General features: G+C 32.4%; 1 protein-coding gene across 2 annotated transcripts in view; it reads right to left on the reverse strand.

Moving 5' to 3' along the window:
* Positions 1–18834, reverse strand: part of LOC127721929 (uncharacterized) — a 249551-nt gene that overhangs the window by 101987 nt on the left and 128730 nt on the right. The window lies entirely within an intron of this gene.

Genomic DNA, 18834 nt, shown 5'->3' on the forward strand with positions numbered 1-18834 from the left:
ACATCTACTTGCTATGTTTATGGTTTCCGCACATAAACTTACTATATCTATGTTGTCCTCACATTTACTTACTATATATGTGTTTTCCTCACATCTACTCACTATGTTTGTCTTGTCCTAACATCAACTTACTATGTTTATATTGTTCTCACATCTACTAACAATGCTTATGTTGTCTAAACATCTTCTTATTATGTTTTTGTGGTCCAGACATCTTCTTGCTATATTTATGTTGTCCATACATCTACTTGCTATGTATTTTGTTGTCCACACATCTACTTGCTATGTTTTGGTTGTCAACACATCTACTTGCTATTTTTTGGTTGTCAACACATCTACTTACAATGCTTATGTTGTCCAAACATCTTCTTATCATGTTTATGTTGTCTACACAACTACTTGCTATGTTAATGTTGTTCACACATCTACTTGCTATGTATTTTGTTGTCCACACATCTACTTGCTATGTTTTGGTTATCACACATCTACTTACAATGTTTATGTTGTCCACCCATCTACTTACTATGTTTATGTTGTCCACACATCTACTTGTGATGTTTTTACTGTCCACACATCTACTTACTATGTTTATGTTGTCCAAACATCTACTTGCTATGTTTATGCTGTCCTAGAATCTACTTGTTATGTTTATATCATCCTCACTTCCACTGACTATGTGTATGTAGTCCTCACATCCACTAACTTTGTTTATGTTGTCCACACATTTACTTACACTATTATTTTGTGTTAACATCAAATCACTTTCAATGCATTTTGTTTTTTTGTATTTTTCAAGTGTTTGTTTAGATTCCTGTCCCATTTTCATGATTATAATAATATCATGTTATTTATTTGATGAACAGTACGCATACATTACAATCAAGGATGGTTTAATTTCATGTTATGATTGAGAAGAACACACGCTACATAATGGTTTCTATTATTTTTTATCAGTGAGTGTGATGAGACGTATATGTAAATCTTGTCATATCGTTTTAAATCCGGACTTCTAATGTATAAATCATGAGTAACTTACATATTAAATTAAGTAAAATATTTTTTTTTACATTGTTTAGTCGTAATATTTAAATATTAGTAGTAATTGTTATATTGATTGTAATCGACATAATACTGTGAATTTGTCTGAAGAAATCCTATTTCATGAATTTGATTTGGATTCAACAATTAATTTTAAGTTGACTATTTCGAAGTAATTATATCTGCACAGTACCCTAGCTTTCCAATTACAATGTGTTAAATTTTGTTTTTTAATATTTTTGAATAATATTGCACTTTGTACAATATACAAATAAAGTTGTCCTAAACATAAAAAAAGAAAGCATTAAATTTGAAAATCGTAATTATGACTCTTTACTGTGCTTTTGTATTAAATCGCCAATAACTAACCCATGCTCACGTTTCCTAGCTTGCCTAACCATGACATTTAAAAAGTGTTATTTTCCAGTTTCTAAACAGAAAACAACAAACTTGCGGAAAAGATGGTATACCGCAAACATGAGGTGCAAAAATTTGTACACCATATCCGGATTTCGACAATTAATGTCTCTTCAGTGATGTTAGGAATCGAAACGGTATTTGGAAGGCCACATAATTTACCTCAATTTAGGATAGACTCTTGAATTTTATATATATATAAAGGGGTCTAAATACAGCACAAACAACATTTTCCAAAAAGACCAAAAAAGTGACACAGTATATTTTAACAAAACGCATTTGACTAGCAGGTCGAACAACGGATGTTCTTAAACACTGCTGACTGCCATTGGCGATTGCCAAATAAACGGATTATCAGATGTAAACAAATGGATTTTTACTATTAATTTAATACCAAACAGAAAACAATAAACTTGCGGAAAAGATGGTATACAGCAAATAAAAGGTGCAAAAATATATATATATATATACAGAAATCGAGACCTACGTTTCTTAAAATTGTACAATGAAATAGATATTTCAATGAATAACCATCAATATAAAATAATTTATCTCTATTTTTATAAACCTGTCCAGAAACAACTTTTAAATTTTTATTTACAGAAAAGGACTATATTTCTAAATTGAATGCCGAATTAACAATAGTAGACCGGTGTACTCGAAAACTTAGATATCAGGGATAGATATATTTTGGGAAATTGTAACATGTTATGAACTATATTTAACGTTTTGTTGATTGGTGACATAAGATATCTTTAGATTGTGTATGTTGCTCAGTCAATATTCTTCTTTCAAGTTGATATTTCCTCCTACCGACCTCATACAAAGGCTATGTTTGAATAATAGTAGGAATGTCAACGAGTACTCGAGTACTCGAGTATCGCTCGGTAGTACCGAGTATCGAATAACAAAATGATACTCGATTAATCGGTTTCCAGTTAGAATGTTGTTGCTTTCTTAAGCTTAAACAAAAAATATTTTTATTGAGAGCGCCTACCGGGAAATTAAATATAAATCAAAATTAATCAAAATTAAAATACGTTTCGAATGTTTGCGTTTCATTGTCATTTAAAATATCTCCGAACAGAGGTATATGCTATGAACAGAGCACCTTTCCATGGCTTACACTTTTAACTACTCTTACTCATTTTCCCACCTCTGTACCGTCAGAGCAAATATTTTCATCAGCAGGACTGTTAAGTACGTAACAAAGTTGAGAAATCGCCTCGTCCCAGAAAAAGTTGACAAGATAATATTTCCAAATAAGAACAAATTCGTTGCACCCTGTGTCGACCCTCAGAAAATGATTAAAGACATCAGTAAGTTCTAATCGTTACTCTTTTGTTGATCATTAAATATGTTTTTTACGGTTCACAAATACTGTTGTTTGAGTTATCATTTTTCTAAAGATGTTTATTAATTAATTGATTAGATTCTTGCCAGTTTACTTAATTGGTACGAGTAGTCAATGAGCAATTAATTAGGATATAAAATTCCTGGAACTATTATCTAGTCCTAGGTAATAATGTTGAGGGTTTTACGTCCATAAGACAATGGCCGACAATACATAAAATGGGTATAATTTTGTGTTTCCATTTTGTAGATGTTTTTCCGAGTGAGTACTCGAGTATCGCTCGGTAAATCCAACGAGTACTCGATTAGTAAATCTTCACCGAGTTGACATCCCTAAATAATAGTAACTACTTGTATGTGTAACAAATACCCATTAGGAAGACCACTACTTACTGAATACTTTCAGCATGATCGAGTCAACCATTTCAAATCTATAATATCCTTCATCGTCAGGGGTAACATTGTAAATGTGAAAGTCTACATGTATTGTAAAGTTGCTTATTATTCGAAACTTGTTTCTCCAATTGAAGGGCATTACTATACTTGGGCTATAATTAACGGACTCCTCGATTATAGATTTACGTAGTGCCGATGACCCCTTAACGACACAAACTTGTTCAGTTTCAAGGCAAGGCATATCTACAATTAAAAATCAGAATATACAAGTGTTATGTACAATATATATGTTGGTGCTGCACATGCCAAAAAACAGTTATTTGTATTATTTAATTGCTTAAAATAAGTACCATATATATATAAAATTCTATTTGAAGTACTTTTGTCACATGCTTTATTTTACATTTAGCACGCCATATTATCATGTAATCTTGCGAATATATACAGACATGATACATCTAACATTATTGAATAACATATATTTGGTATGGTTTAGCTTTTCAGTAGTGTCGTGTTTGTGTATTTACTTGTAACCATAAAAATCAGACTAAACAAAACAATATGTCTCATACATTTGCTGCAAATTACTTAGTCATTTCGTTCTATGAATGAATCATAAAATTAATATGGAAATATTTGAATAGCATAATTGTTCTAAACTTAGTACTATGCCTAAATATGTCTTCGAAAACAATTGCACGTGCACAATTTTTTGTGATAGGTACGACAGGGGCAGACAAATTGCTCATTATACCTTCTACTTTGTAATTATATCCAACGATCCCAAATAAACATGTGAACATCATTCTGCTTTAAAGGAGTAAGTTCACGAAGGGTTAAAATTAGCCCTAAGAATTTGATGGTTTTCTAGGCCACTATAAGACAAATTTCACATAGAAGCAGTTGTGATATAACTATTAATACAAACTAACTTTTTTTTAGCACATCACATGAAAAATGATGATAAAATGAACCCTCTAGTATGCATTTTTGTGTTGTAACGTCTGTTGTGTTTTCAATAATTTTTAATCGTTTTTAACATAATTTTTTTTGGTAACCGACCATCCCCCCCCCCCCCCCCCCCCCCCCCTGATCAAGAAAGTTTTGTGTCTAGGAATTCAATATTATCAGTGGCAACTTTGGCTACAGAACGGTTTTGATCCTAGGTTGCGGCCAAGGGTTTCCTGAAGATTTTAGATCCGAAAATGCACCAAATCATCTTTTTTTGACAATTTATCAAAAATGTGCTGACATTAAAGCTAAAAAACTATTTTTATGAAGAGACTAGTTTAACTTGTAGTAATGTTGTTGAAACAAACCATTTAAGAACCAAATTACGGCAATTTTGAAATCTTAAGACACGGTTGAATTTTAAGGCCGTATTTGGACTAAAGAGAACCTTGTCCTTTATCAATTTGAGTTTTCATATATTTGTTTAATATGTACTATTTACCACAGACGATTATCAACTGACACAATTAGAACACATAGAAACATGTAACACGTAACGATAAACATACTATTTATGCTTAGCTGTACTGTAGATACTAGTTCCTCACAATTTATCCAATAAAATCCCGTGTCATTTGCTGTTACATTTATCATCTGAAATTCTATAATATTTGGATGTATTCTAAAGTCGTATTTGTTTGTTTCAAATTTCACATAGTCACCAAAATAATTTCCATTTTTATATGAACGGAAATGCCTCAGCGGGTCAATGTCGTTAAATGTCAGATTCATTGTTGACCCTTCCACAGTGTATATGATGCTGGTTGAATCTGTAAGTATGGATTGGTCTGAAAATATTAAAAACAGAGAATCAACTTTAAAATACTTTAGAACGAAAATCACGATTAAGAACGTCATCGTTGTTATAAAAAGTATGGCAGTAATGCGAATATCTATTTATTGATCGTTACGTAGTCTTCCTGTTGCCTGTTGCTGTAGGATTTTATTCCGGGCCAGAATAAACCTGCTCCAAATTGTTTTGCAATAATAAGTTAGAACATGGCTGTCCAGATCGGGGTCAGCAATCTGCGTCTGCTGAAAAAGACGTAACTTCTTCTTAACCATATCGTGTTATGCTTTAACATTAGAAATCTGGTTTAAGCAACTGTTGGTCTAGAACAAAGTCAGTTTGTGTCATAATTGATGACCTAAAGTGGCTTACATTCATGCCATTTGAACTTTGATGGATTGTTGACAGTCATATTGCATCTTCTAATTGTACATATAACTAATATCTACAAGTTAAGAACATGCAAAGTAATACATACGGAGTACCGAATGTTAAAATAAGATTGACAAAAAATTTAAACCGGTTTTCAGTTTATTTCAATCCATTTCAAATCATTTTAATACCAGTCAAATAGATTGAAATGAAAACTAGCGTAAGTAATTTTGGTCTCTCACAATAATTGCTAAAAATAAAACGAAAAAAGTGAAACGAAAGAACATTATAAGATCAAAAATTGATTGTGAAAATGTTGAAAATAGTTGAATTTATTGTGTAAACAGTTTAGTCTTGTTGAAAATTATAAATACATTAACAAATTAATTTGCTTTGAAATCTCGATTAATATTGCAATTTTTGTCACTGGTGCAAAAAGTAAATTCACATCAGAACTTACCAAAAAAAAAAGGGTGCGGTATAATACAAGTGTCGTGAAAAAAGGCAACTCGCTGAATTCATCAAATACCTCAATAGCCAGGCCAACACATATATCAGAATTCATTGCGATTAATGCATGTTAGCTTCAACAATAGAAAATGTGCCAAGCTCTGAATTCACCGCCTCTAGAAAAATTGTAAATGCATTAAACAGTCTGGCTTTAAAGATCAAGCAACTATTACGTATCCCATAAATAACGAATTTCCCGATTTGGCACAGGGGCGCAGAAATGATCATACATTTTAATTTTAAATTGATATTTGTTTTTTTTGGGGGGGAGAGGATTTTTTTACCCTCTTGTAATAAGATTAATGGAAGAGTTAAAGGGGCATAAAAGAATAAGTAATAACAATAAGTAAACCTATGACATAGAGTCATTATAGGAATATTACGCACACACAATATAGAGGAGAAAGTTTCGTTACGTCTAAACATTACACATAACTTAAAAATGCACTCCGGACACTGTTTGACCATGGGGTGTGCAAATCGGTCACATACGCTAATTCACTGGATGCTGTTTGCGTCAGTAATGAATTTATTAGAGTGCGACTAAGTTGTAGTAGAGATATTTGTCCTCTATATTATCTCAAATTAATACATGCATTTATGGAAGTATTTCATATTCACATATTTTGTAAACTTATCACTTCACTTTTTTGCAAAAAGTGGTATTCACGTATCCGATTGAGGGGTTCAATATCTTCCAGAATTCACCTGGTCAGCTCACCTTTCAGTTTTGTGAAGGACAGATATGCAAAAATTATTGTGTATGTATATAAAATTGAGAATGGAAATGGGGAATGTTGTCGCGGAGACAGCTTCTCAACAACACAAATAACCAAAAAGCCGTCAACAATAGACTGTTTACAAAATATATCAAACTGAAAAATGTTTCGATACTATTACAGTTGTAAACTTTTACCAGGACTTATTTTTCAAATTAAGATATGACATACGACATATCCTGTTTTTTGTTGTTGTATTTTGTGTGTTTAAGAGTTTAAGCACAAATATCTCGACTGTGTGTTAAATGAAAAAAGTGTACTGCCGTGATTTGTAATAAGAATTGTTCTATGTCATTCATATGATCCATCGTATATCACAAAAAAAGAAGCAAAAGAGTGTAAAGTATTGTTTCACATAGTTCATTTTCGTTACAATACGAATTTTTTCATATTTAACATGATGAAGGAAGCGCAATATATCTCTGTATCTAGTTTTTTGTTTAACTGATACAATACATACTTTAAAAGCAGAATCTAAACTAACTTGTCGTTGTTTGTCGAATTCTTGACATTCCTTAAGAAAATGAATTTCACGTTCAATTGAAATATACAAATTCTTATATATTTGTCAATCTTTATCAAACGATCCTGCTCGATAACATATTTATGAACTCTCATCAATTGTGTAAGGTGTTTACTAGTATCAAACTTCTTCTCGACATTAGAAATGCCTCCCTTTTGAAACAAATCTTTAAATTATTTCATGTCGCAAACCCTGTTGCTCATCTTGCGATGTACATGTATACCACACATATTTTTTCACATCATTATTCAAATAGATATGGCTTGTAATCCATGAATACTTAAAACAGATGTCATGAAACGATCACCATAAGTTATAAACTCGCTTTAGATTCAGAGAAATAAAAATGAATAAAAACAATTAAAATCGATTTTTTTTTGGCCAATTTTTTCTATTTAAAAAAAATATACAGTGTTTCTGTTGGTTATTTGTTTTCCTCTTATAGTTACTGTGTTTCCCTCGGTATTGGTTTGTGGCCCAGATTTGTTTCAGTTAAATCGATTAATGACTATTAAACAGCGGTATACTACTGTTGCCTTTGTTTAATGATCTCGAAACAATTCAAAATTTACGATGCATTTTTAAATGAGTGTCAACAACAGGTAAATGTCAAGCTTATGGTTAAGAGTGCATTTCTTTCTAACACAAACGATACAAACGGCTAAGTGCGCACATGTTTTGATCATTTGTTTCTAACATACATTGCAAAGTTTACCTAAACTTTGACAAACTTTGCACTCGCTAAAACTGCGTCTACAGTTTGTCGTTCATCGTTTGTTAGTACAAACGCTACATTTGTTTCTAACTTCAGCCTGATTAAACGATGTGTTTGTTTCAACTTTTGTAATGAATCTGTTTACCAACAACATTTGCATGCATTATTGAAAGTTCAAACAGGGTCAGTAAACACTGATTAAACGCTGTATTTGGTTCTACTTTTGTAGCGTTTAGCAAACGATAACAAACGGCACACAACGTTTACAAAATTTTGGTTAGACAGAAATGCACCCTAAGTCGTGTACTAGTACAATTTACAAGATTCGGCGTGTCTGTGGATTGGAAGTTGAATCTGAAATGATATACTTAGGCGTAGACCATGTTTAATACACGTGATTTGCGCTACTGTTATTTTTTTCTCAAACTGTCGCGTGAGTTAAAAATCAATTTGAAATGCATACAAATTTGGTAAATAAAATAAAAAAAACAAGAAAATAAAATTTTGTTATTCATGTTCCGTCAAGGATTTGTATAGTGTATCTAAAATCCTCAATACTTTTGTGGTGTGTTGTAGTGCGGATTCAATGTTAGAACAGAGGGCGCCCGTCACGTTTGATTGAGAAAAGAAAATCTTTTTTTTTTTGCATAAAATCGTTAAAATTTAAATTCGCCTCGCTCGGCTGTATATTTTCGATTTATGGAATTACGCCCCCTTAAATATTCCCGAATCCGTCCCTGTGTTTTACTACTCTTGGGGAAAATAATTTCAAAATCATAGAAAACTTTATCAGCTCTAGTTAGGATATGGACAATTTTATGTTAAAAGGCTCTTGAATTTTGTTTGACAGCTTCAAACATATTAATAAGGGCCTCGGTGGCCGATTGGTCTAAGTAGTTTACTGTAATCACTAGCCAGTCAACACTGAGGTTGTGAGTTCGAACCCCGCCCGTGCGGGTGCACTCGACTCCAATCTTAATTGACTAGGATTGTTAGTTTTCCTATCGAAGGTCGGTAGTTTTCTCCGGGCACTACGGCTTCCTCCACCAATAAAAACTGGCCGCCACGAAATAGCCCAAAAGCGGTGCTTAAAAGTGGCGTTAAAACACCAAAAGTCAATCAATCAATCAGACATACTAATTGTTTACCTTTTTCAACTGGACCAAATCTCTTCATTACTTTGAAATTTACCCGAATTTATTTACAGTGTTAATTAAACCCCTTACTAGCTATTAGAGGCAAAACATGATGAAATAAATTAGGAAGGTTTATGAAAAACAAAAGTGCCAGAAATACATTGTCCACTATTGGGACTCCAGAACGATATTTGTGTTCCTGGGCCTAATACGCTAGATTTTGTTGTCATTCGGGTGTTTTCCCTTACTTTAAAAATATATTTTTGTGAGCTTTGACAAATCGTAAAAATCTACCTGAAGAGCAGAAGATCGTTTGTTCATTCACAGTCTACTTAAATCAGACTTTTGAATTTATGTGTATGGTAACATATATCTCTGTAGACTGTAACGTTAAAAATGAAACTCAGCACACTCGGCCAATAGCCATTTGTCTATCCGTTTGTGTCCGTCAGTCATTATGACAACAAAAATATAGATGAAATTTTTCACAGTTATCGTGCATTTTGTGCAGATATTCATCTATTAATTGAAAAAAATGTTGTTAAAACATCGGAATACTTTTTCTTCATTTCAAACTCTAAAATAAGAGATAGAACGCCGTTAAAATTTGAAAAATGCAGTTCTTGTGCATTAAACGTTTAGATAATGTTTATTCTTTTTTTATTATTTAAATTGAAAAAAAAAAATAGATTTGGAAAAAAAAGTTTACTGAAGCATTTTCTGTGGTAGGATTGAAACAAAGGGGTTTTTCAGTGTAAAAATGTGTGTTTTTTTGTGAAATTTGACAACAAATTGTGGATTTTTTTGAAATTTTGGTTAGAATTATTGAAATATCAAGACACATGTTGCTGATCTTTGATAGCAACGAAAATTGTTATATAGATTTATAGGAACATTTATAGAACTCGATTGGGGTATTTTTTTTTAATCTTTTTGTAATTCGTATCTAAATATGAAAACAAAGGGGGTATACTACCCTGCACTATCCATGAGGATCCTCTGACGCCCGAAAATCGTTTACACTTATTTCATCATTAATATCTTATTAAGAACCTTAATCATGTTAAATTTGTATGTTAAAGTGACTCTTATTTTTTCATATTTTATTAACACCTACCCATAAAATTACAACCTATGCATTCTATACTGCCATTATAACACAACAGGCAAAAAATAGATAAAAAATACCAGTGTCTTATATTTTAGCTTCTTTTTGCTTTTGCAATTTCAGGGGAAATAAATCTTAATTATAAACCGTTGCTGCAACGGTTACTTGCAACGGTTGCTTGAAAAAAAATCGAATACACACAATATTGTTTGCTATAAAAACGAATTATATCCACGTGAAATAATATTTCCAAGTTGCAGCTAAAAATCCCCCAAATTCTTTTGATTATGATTCATATCACATACATTGATACTAAGTGCATACATCAATTATTCAAAAGTTCAATGACAGCACCCATTTCGTGCTACGGTTTATACGGTAGCAAATCGGAAAACCTCTACTAAGAATGAACGAAAATAAACACACGGGTAACGTTTCACGATGACGAATTCAAAAATCATATGGTAAAGGTATATACATTTTCAATATAATTGTATTATTTATTAGTTGACAATTTTTCCAGAAGTATTGTTGTACAAATTTTATTTACTGACAGTGTACCAAACAAATTGCACTTTTTCTTTAACCTTAATTTTTGACAACCATTTTAATTACGCTAGGTCAGTGTGTTTTATCTGAAGCTACTTACTAAAACACTATCTATTAAAGTAGTCTCAGGTATTATATTGGATTGACTTTGTTTATTTCTCGATCAGGTGAGCATTGTGAATTTTTTTTTTTTTTAAGGATTTTAGCCTCAATGATACACTGTTACAGGTGTAACAGATATAATTAAATAAACAGATTACGTGAATATCCGATGAAAGTTCAGAGTAACCGGCCGTGTACACTGATACGCTAAGCAGTGAAGCGATGCATGAAGCTGCATTATGTAATTGTGTAATAAGAGTGGAATTCGCTTGATTTCCTGGACGTGTCACCTCACATTACATCTGGCAATAATTCTGTTCGTCATGGTGATGATCAAATTATGGAAGGACTGACTTGAATAAATTTACGTGTTTTACTTTAAAGGGTTATGAATAAATATTTTTTTCGAAACATTTGATACTGCTTATTAATAATGACTTCAAACTTTGCAAAAATTCATAAAAGTAATCGCTCTAAACTTAGTATCCTTAAAACGAAAAAAAAAATCATTTTAAAAACGTTTTCCGACTCTTAAACATTTTTTTAAACATTGTTCCGTATCAAGTTAACTGAAAAGGTTTGCTGATAGGTAGCACAACCATATCTGATATAAAAAAAAATTAGGATCGGAGAAACTGTGTTTGCTTTTATCATTACCTTGTCGGGAAAACAATCGTACGCTTGACAAGTGTTTTGACACTGCATTACGACTACGGTTAGTCCCTACTTGTTTTGGTACTTAATAGTTCTTAGATATCACATGGTCTTTGTAATCGGGAAGCCGTCATCGTGTTTAATTGTAGAGAATTTTTAAAATCGATGTTGATCTCTTATTTATGAGAATATATCGTTAATATTTCTGAATTTGTCTCTATTTATTTTGCCATAATGAACGTTAATATCAATTTTCCTCTTTTTTTGGCGAAGTTTCCTTTTGATGATTCGCTTCTTGAAACGATATGAATTGACTTTATTGTTTAAAATATTCATGCGGAATTGTCAGTTTATTTTTGATATAAGGTATACTAGTACATGAAGTATTAAGGCTATAGAAAACTTTATTTTTCCGGGTAAATTAAACAAAACAGAAAAAACGTATGTTCTAATATGATTTTGTTTTAAATTTCGAGACGGAACAATTCTCTAAATGGTTCATTTCAAGTTTCTTAACGTCATATGGCAAACATTTCATGCATGTTCAGGTCGAAATTACATGGGAGATTCAGTCTTTTGATATGATGATTTCCTTTATAATGATTGCTGTTTGCGTAACCTTAAGTGGCAATTATCAAACATGTTCAGTTCGCCTAAAAAATCAAATACAACAATTGGTTCAAAAGTCAATTTAGTTCGGTCTTTGGGTCGACAAAGATGATGGGTTAAATATTAAAGTGACATTAAACAAAAACAAAAAAATACTTGGGGTCTATGTGTATTAGCAACATTGCAGACAATAATAGCTTTCGAAATTAAATTGAAAAATAGTAAAATTAATAATTTAAGGGATATACTTCTTATAAGGAGTCGATCATCAATTTCGGCCTTATTGATATATGTGTAATGCGTTTTTTGTTTTTTTTTGGGTCAAATGCGATCAAATAAGGTAGCTATACAACAACTTACAATTGTTATTGATGTTAGCAACTATTGGTCATCTTGCAGCAATTCAACAATAATAAACAAACCGCAAACTTTCTAGCAAGCTATACAAGGTAAACTGTACAAATTATACAAAAAGACTTGTATCTAACGAGTGGCAAATGAAGATGGGCAATACATAAGTGTGTGTCCAAAATGGTAATTTGGGAATCAAATGAACAAACCGAATTGTTCTTTCCAATAATGAGAAAGGTTTGTGAACATTGGACTTTTATTTAAAAAGATATAGCTCTGTAACCAAATGTTTTCTAATTATAGTCTAAGAATTGCTGTCGTGACTTTGAAGATAGTATACTCAACATCAGTAGAGGTGTTCTTCACTTCATAGGGCATGTTATCACACCAACTGCGACAACAGATTAACAAATTGAACAGAAAATAACATTTGGAAACCTTAATGATTCCCAGAATCATATGGATCTATAAATACAAAATATTTAGAAAATCATAAATATGTTGCATAGTCGTACTAATCTGATTGTTTTCCTGATGATGATTAGCTGTATTAACTTTGACGAGTATCTCAGAAAGAGCAGTGTGTAACCATGAAAATCAGTGGATATAAAAAAATAAACCATTTTCATATGTCTGTGTTATATTACATGCAAAAAGTATACCAAAAATATCGAACTCCACGGTAAATTCTAAAAGGGACAGTCTATAAAAAGTGACAAAACCACACGTTACCAAGCAACGGAACGAGTGAAAATACAACTGTCGTATTCCTTAGTTGGTACAGGCATTTTCAGTAGTTACAAACCTATTCGTGCATTTTTCATTGTTATTCAACGCAAAATAATTAGTTTAGACACCTGGGACGTTCTCATTTCATAAAGGATCTCTTTTGTTTACTTATTGTACCTCGAACTTATTAACCCGGTGTAGGTCTTTAAGTTGAGGTTCAATTTGCTAAAAGTTAATCGGGCATAACTAATTATACACACCCACTTAAAATCAGGGGGTCCAACATAGGATTGGAAAAAAAAACAGCCAGTGAAATACCAAAATTTACAATTTCAGAGAATCAAAGTGCTTTTGGTTGATTTAATCAGGTTAATTTCGCCGGTCAATAATCAGACGGTATTTGAGTGGAGATACAAACCTGTCCGAAATCGGAAAGGTTGGCTTTTACAAAATAATTATATATCTCAATTACTTATAGTAGCTGTTATTGATTGTAAATTCATGTCGTTTTGTTTTTGACATTTGTCTACGGTGGAGAAAAAAAAGTGAGGAGCTAATAGATTAACTTACGATTTTGATCATGTTTCAACTTTATTCTAGTACGGCATACCACTTATATCTAACCAACGCTCTATCTTATTAAAGTGTCACTCTAACATTGTTATAATTTGCTCCAGGTCGATCCACTATGCATCTCGTCATGAATATGCATGACATATTTGCCACTGGACATTAAGAGAGCAATCAATTAATCAGCTTCATTAAGTGATGTATAATAAGTAGTCTTCAATTGATAATTGTCCCAAACAGTTTTTCAATTTTTATATATTAGATTTTTATTTATATTTGTTTTTTTAAGCGTAAATTTTAGCATGTTTTCCCTCATTTTTCTCTTTGCAGTAATTTTTTTTAACATTAAATAACGTAGTCCACATCAGGGGTTACATTGTATCTTATCCAACCAAACTAGGAAGAGGGGAGTAGAACATCAAAAAATCTTCATTGAGTGGCATAACACATGTACATGTATTGAAGAGTACAACGACGGCAGTCTCGTGTAGGTGACAAAATTTGCTGTTTGAATTTTTTTTTATATCTGGTATAGTTGTATTAAAATTAAAATGGATAAAAAATGTTTGCAACAATTTATATAAGGATTCAACTTATTTTCGCCGTTTCATTTCTTTTTAAGATATTGTCTTACTGATCGGTTTTGTTATTTAAAGTTTTTTTCATATACAATTGTCCTTGAAAAGGCGCAAAAAATGTGTTAAAATCAGCCATGAGACTTATTTGAAGATTTAGCAGACCTTTGCTGTTGTTTAGAGATTTCAATCATTTAACTTGTGCGTAGATCGTATTTCCCCATCAAAGAGTTATTCAAATGGTTCTTTAACGTATAGATAGCGTGAAACTCTCACTACACCAGGCATCGGATATACGACATTTCTATTTCGACCTTACGAAGCTGTGTATTTATACATCCGAACAGCCAAACGGACGCACCCCTTTAGCAACTGTATACTGTCGGACGAGAGATGTCCAGAGATGTCAATATTTCTATACTCAAGTCAATCCGTTGGTTTTGATGATGATGGATGGATGAATTGATGCTTAACGTCCAGCGGCACATTAATATGCATATTCAGGACGAGAACATGCTAATGTAATATGAATATCAACCTTGCTTTGTACTAGACCGACACGCTGAGCCAGATTCTTAACGTGCTAGTTCACAAGGTAACAGTCCGCAGGAAGACATGTCACCTTACCCGGACACATTATTCTGACTCCGAGCCGACCAGTCTTTGCTCTTACTCCTTAATGCCGCGTGGTTAGTGGAGAAGCAGCAAATACCAATTTTAATGTCTTTGGTTTGACCCGGCCGAATTTCAAACTCACGAACTCCCGCACTCGAGGCGAACACGCTATCACGAGACCACCGCGGCGGTCCTTTGTTTTTGAATAAAAGGCGAAAAAGTTATACATTAATGCGACAGCAACCCAACGACACAGACAAATCAAACCATGAAGAGTCAACATACAGACTTTTGTAATAAAAAGATGCCTATGCAGAATAATAAGCTCAAAACCGCCCCATGACAAAAAAAAACGGATTAAATTTAATAATATTTACCGTCAAAGATATCCCAATAGGCACATTTAATTTAATATTATTTATCGTCAAAGATATCCAAACAGGTACAAGTGTTTGGTTGACAAATAACACCTTTCCTTTTTTAATTTCGACCGGTGGAAATTAAAGAAGGTGTAATAAAAACCAGTAGAAAAAAAACACTTCACTGTATAGTAACGGTAAAATAAATGAAGATAATGGATGACGTCTAGCGGCGAATCAAATGTATATTCAGGATAATAACATGTTAATACAATATGAATATTAATCCTGCTTTGTACTAGACCGACACGCTGAGCCGCATTTTTAACGAGTAAGTTCGCAAGCTAACAGTTTGCAGGAAGAAAAGTCACCCTACTAGGACTTTTTTCTGACTCCGAGCTGACCAGTCTGTTCTCTTACTCCTAAATGCCGCGTGTTTAGCGTTGAAACAGCAAATACCAATTTTAATGTCTTTGCTTGACCAGGTCGGGATTTTTAACAACGACCTTCCACTCCCACGAGAGCAACTATGAGAGCGGTAGTATAGAATATCATAACAAAAACTCAATAAATATCAAAAATTATTACTTCTATGTAGGATATATATGATATTATAAAGACCTAAACAGAAATGCCAAATTCGTCTAAGATAAGCATTGTATGAAGGAGCTCAAACCTTTGTTTCTCTTTTATTTTTCTTTATTTATAAACGGGGAATTTCAAAGTATTGTAAACAGTATTAACAAAAATACCGAACTCCAACGTAAATCGGAATCGAAAAGGGTGAAGTCCATAAAACATAACAAAATCAAACGTTAGACTATATAAACTATATTTGTTATAAATCATGTCAGTACAGAAGCTCTGACTACTGACTTAAGTGTACTTTCGGGGACGAAAAGTCAATCAACAGCGGTATCAATACAGTGATAGATAGAATAAATACTTTAAAAAATGTGTACGTCCGACTTGATTCACCTACCAGAAATGCTCAAACCTAAACATGTTAATTTGGGGCCCTTTTTAGCTTGGTGTTTGGTGTGAGCCAAGGCTCCGTGTTAAAGGCTGTACTTTGACCTATAGTTGTTAACTTTTTATATATTGTGAATTGGATGGAGAGTTGTTTCGTTTGCACTCATATCCCATCTTCTTGTTTATATTTGAACCTCAGGGATGCGAAAATACGATGCAATAAATACATGTTGTACAAGCATAACTGTAATGAAGAACTTGTTCAATATCTAAACCACACTTAAAGAAAGGATTCTATATAATGTTAGCCCCGACAAGTTCATTGTTACCGAATTAAGAGGATCATCGCTGATTTAAAAAAAATCTAAGATTTAGATAGAAAGTAAATGTTACGAATTATTGGATTATGCTTATTCAAATTTTAAATTATAAAAGGTCTAGAAATCTATTGTCCCGTTTTTAGACCTTTCACGAAACAAAATTCAAATATGCTTAATGCAAAATTGTCCAACAGTACCGTGGAATATTTACAAACAGGTCGAATACAAACTTATATTTTCAAGTAGTTCGGTACATTTGGCTACATTTTGTATTTATTTTACGCAAAGCAGTTTGTTTTATTGACACTTTTACCAATAATGTATGCTAGTTCAGCAAAATAGACGCCTTACTAAATTCAAAAACATATATTGAACCAAAATTTTAAAAAAAACACAAGACTAATAAGGATAGAGGTTCATGACTTATGCGCAAAACTGCGGCGGGGATAAACATGTTTTGTGAGATACAACCCTCCCCCTATTCGTCTAGCCAATGTGGAATAAACAAACACAACACCAATACGCACAGTAAAACTCAGTTTAAAAGATGTCCGAATCCGATGTTAGAATAAGTAACAGAAGAAACCAGGCAAAATGACAATAATAAATAAACTAACAAAGGACTACTAGCTCTTTTTCATATAAACCAAGCACAATCCCTACCCGTAGGGGGTTAAGTATAATTCGATCATGTCAACAGAACGTTTTAGAATAAATGTGTATATTTTCGATGCAAAGACCCTATAAATGAACTCAATATAGATACCAGGATTGAAATTGTGCACGCCACACGCCCGTTTTGTCTGCGGAAGACTCATTAGTGAAGCTCGAATCAAAACAATTAAAAAAGCCAAATAAAATACGAATTTGAGGAGCATTGAAGACCCACAATTCCAAAACGTTGACAACAGTATCGTAACTATATCCGTAGTGAATAAGTCGATTTAAAGGTTTAATTATCTTATGAGGTCAATGACGACATTTGCATGCTTTGTATAGAATATTACCGTAAAAGATGGGATGTGAAATACCTGAACGTATAATATAAAATGTATGCACTTTGATTTATATTTACGAATGATGTTCTTGTACCGATGATACAGTTTAGTAAAAGTTTTGACAAGTTTGTGACATCGAAAACCCTTAAGTAATAATTTTTAAGTAATACAGAGATTTCTTTCGTTAAAATCAAATACTCTGTTATATACACGAGCGAGTCAAACAAGTTGAGATATATAAACACCATACGATGGTGCCAAGGAAACGTCACCATCTTAAAAGGTATCTAATAATAGGAAATGAAAAATCATCTCTTTCTATCTTTAATTTTAGTGCTTAGCTTCCAATTAAAGATATAGATATCAAAACCCAGGAAAGAACAGTGTTCATTGCTAGTATTTGCTATATTTAAAGTAAGTCCAACATGATAAATCTCTTTAGTGTATATATTTAATTTGTCATTATGGAGAGCCGAAATATCATACAAATATCTAAAGGCGTTATTTAATTTTTATATTAGCCGTTGTTTCGATAGGTCTTTGCTGATTTTAGACATAAATTGTGATTCATAACAATACAGAAACAGATCTGTAATAAGTGGTGCATAGTTCGTCCCCATTTCAAATCCGATAACTTGGCGATATACGAAATCTTCAAAGCGAACGTTATTTAGTAAACATGTAAGTGCCATTGAAACTTTGATAATTGAATAGTATGTATTAGTTGATTAATTTATGAATTGACTGTTTGGTTTATTTTTGCATTGATTGAATGGTTTGTGCTCAACAAACATCGTCCGGCAAAATACAGCTGTTCTATCTGAAGATATTTTTTTGTTTCAAAGAGAATGTGAGGAAGAAAACGAGAATATAGCTGTTGCTGCATTTTTTCTGTTTTATTCATAATTTAATTTAAAACGACGATTAGTCTATACGTATCAGTTTGTACGAATTAAAAATACAGACATATGCAATATGCACGGTATATTTTTTTGCAAACTATTTCAATAATAAAAAAATGAAAATAGAAAGGTTTCCGTTATTCATTTCTTAATAATATGCTTCATTATGGAATTGTTGTTATTTTTTTGTATAGCGAATATGGTCATTACAAATCTTTTTACGCAAATTTTTATCAAGAACAGGAAGCAAAAAAGTAGCCACACAAAATATTGATGCATGGATTAAGAAAAAGACATAATGAAATATCGATTGTACACTTTTTTATTTCGAGGACTAAACTTCATGCTCCGGTTGCACGCTACGAGATCTCAATGACAAGC

Source organism: Mytilus californianus, unplaced genomic scaffold (genome assembly GCF_021869535.1).
Source record: "Mytilus californianus isolate M0D057914Y unplaced genomic scaffold, xbMytCali1.0.p SCAF_12, whole genome shotgun sequence".
Taxonomy (NCBI): domain Eukaryota; kingdom Metazoa; phylum Mollusca; class Bivalvia; order Mytilida; family Mytilidae; genus Mytilus; species Mytilus californianus.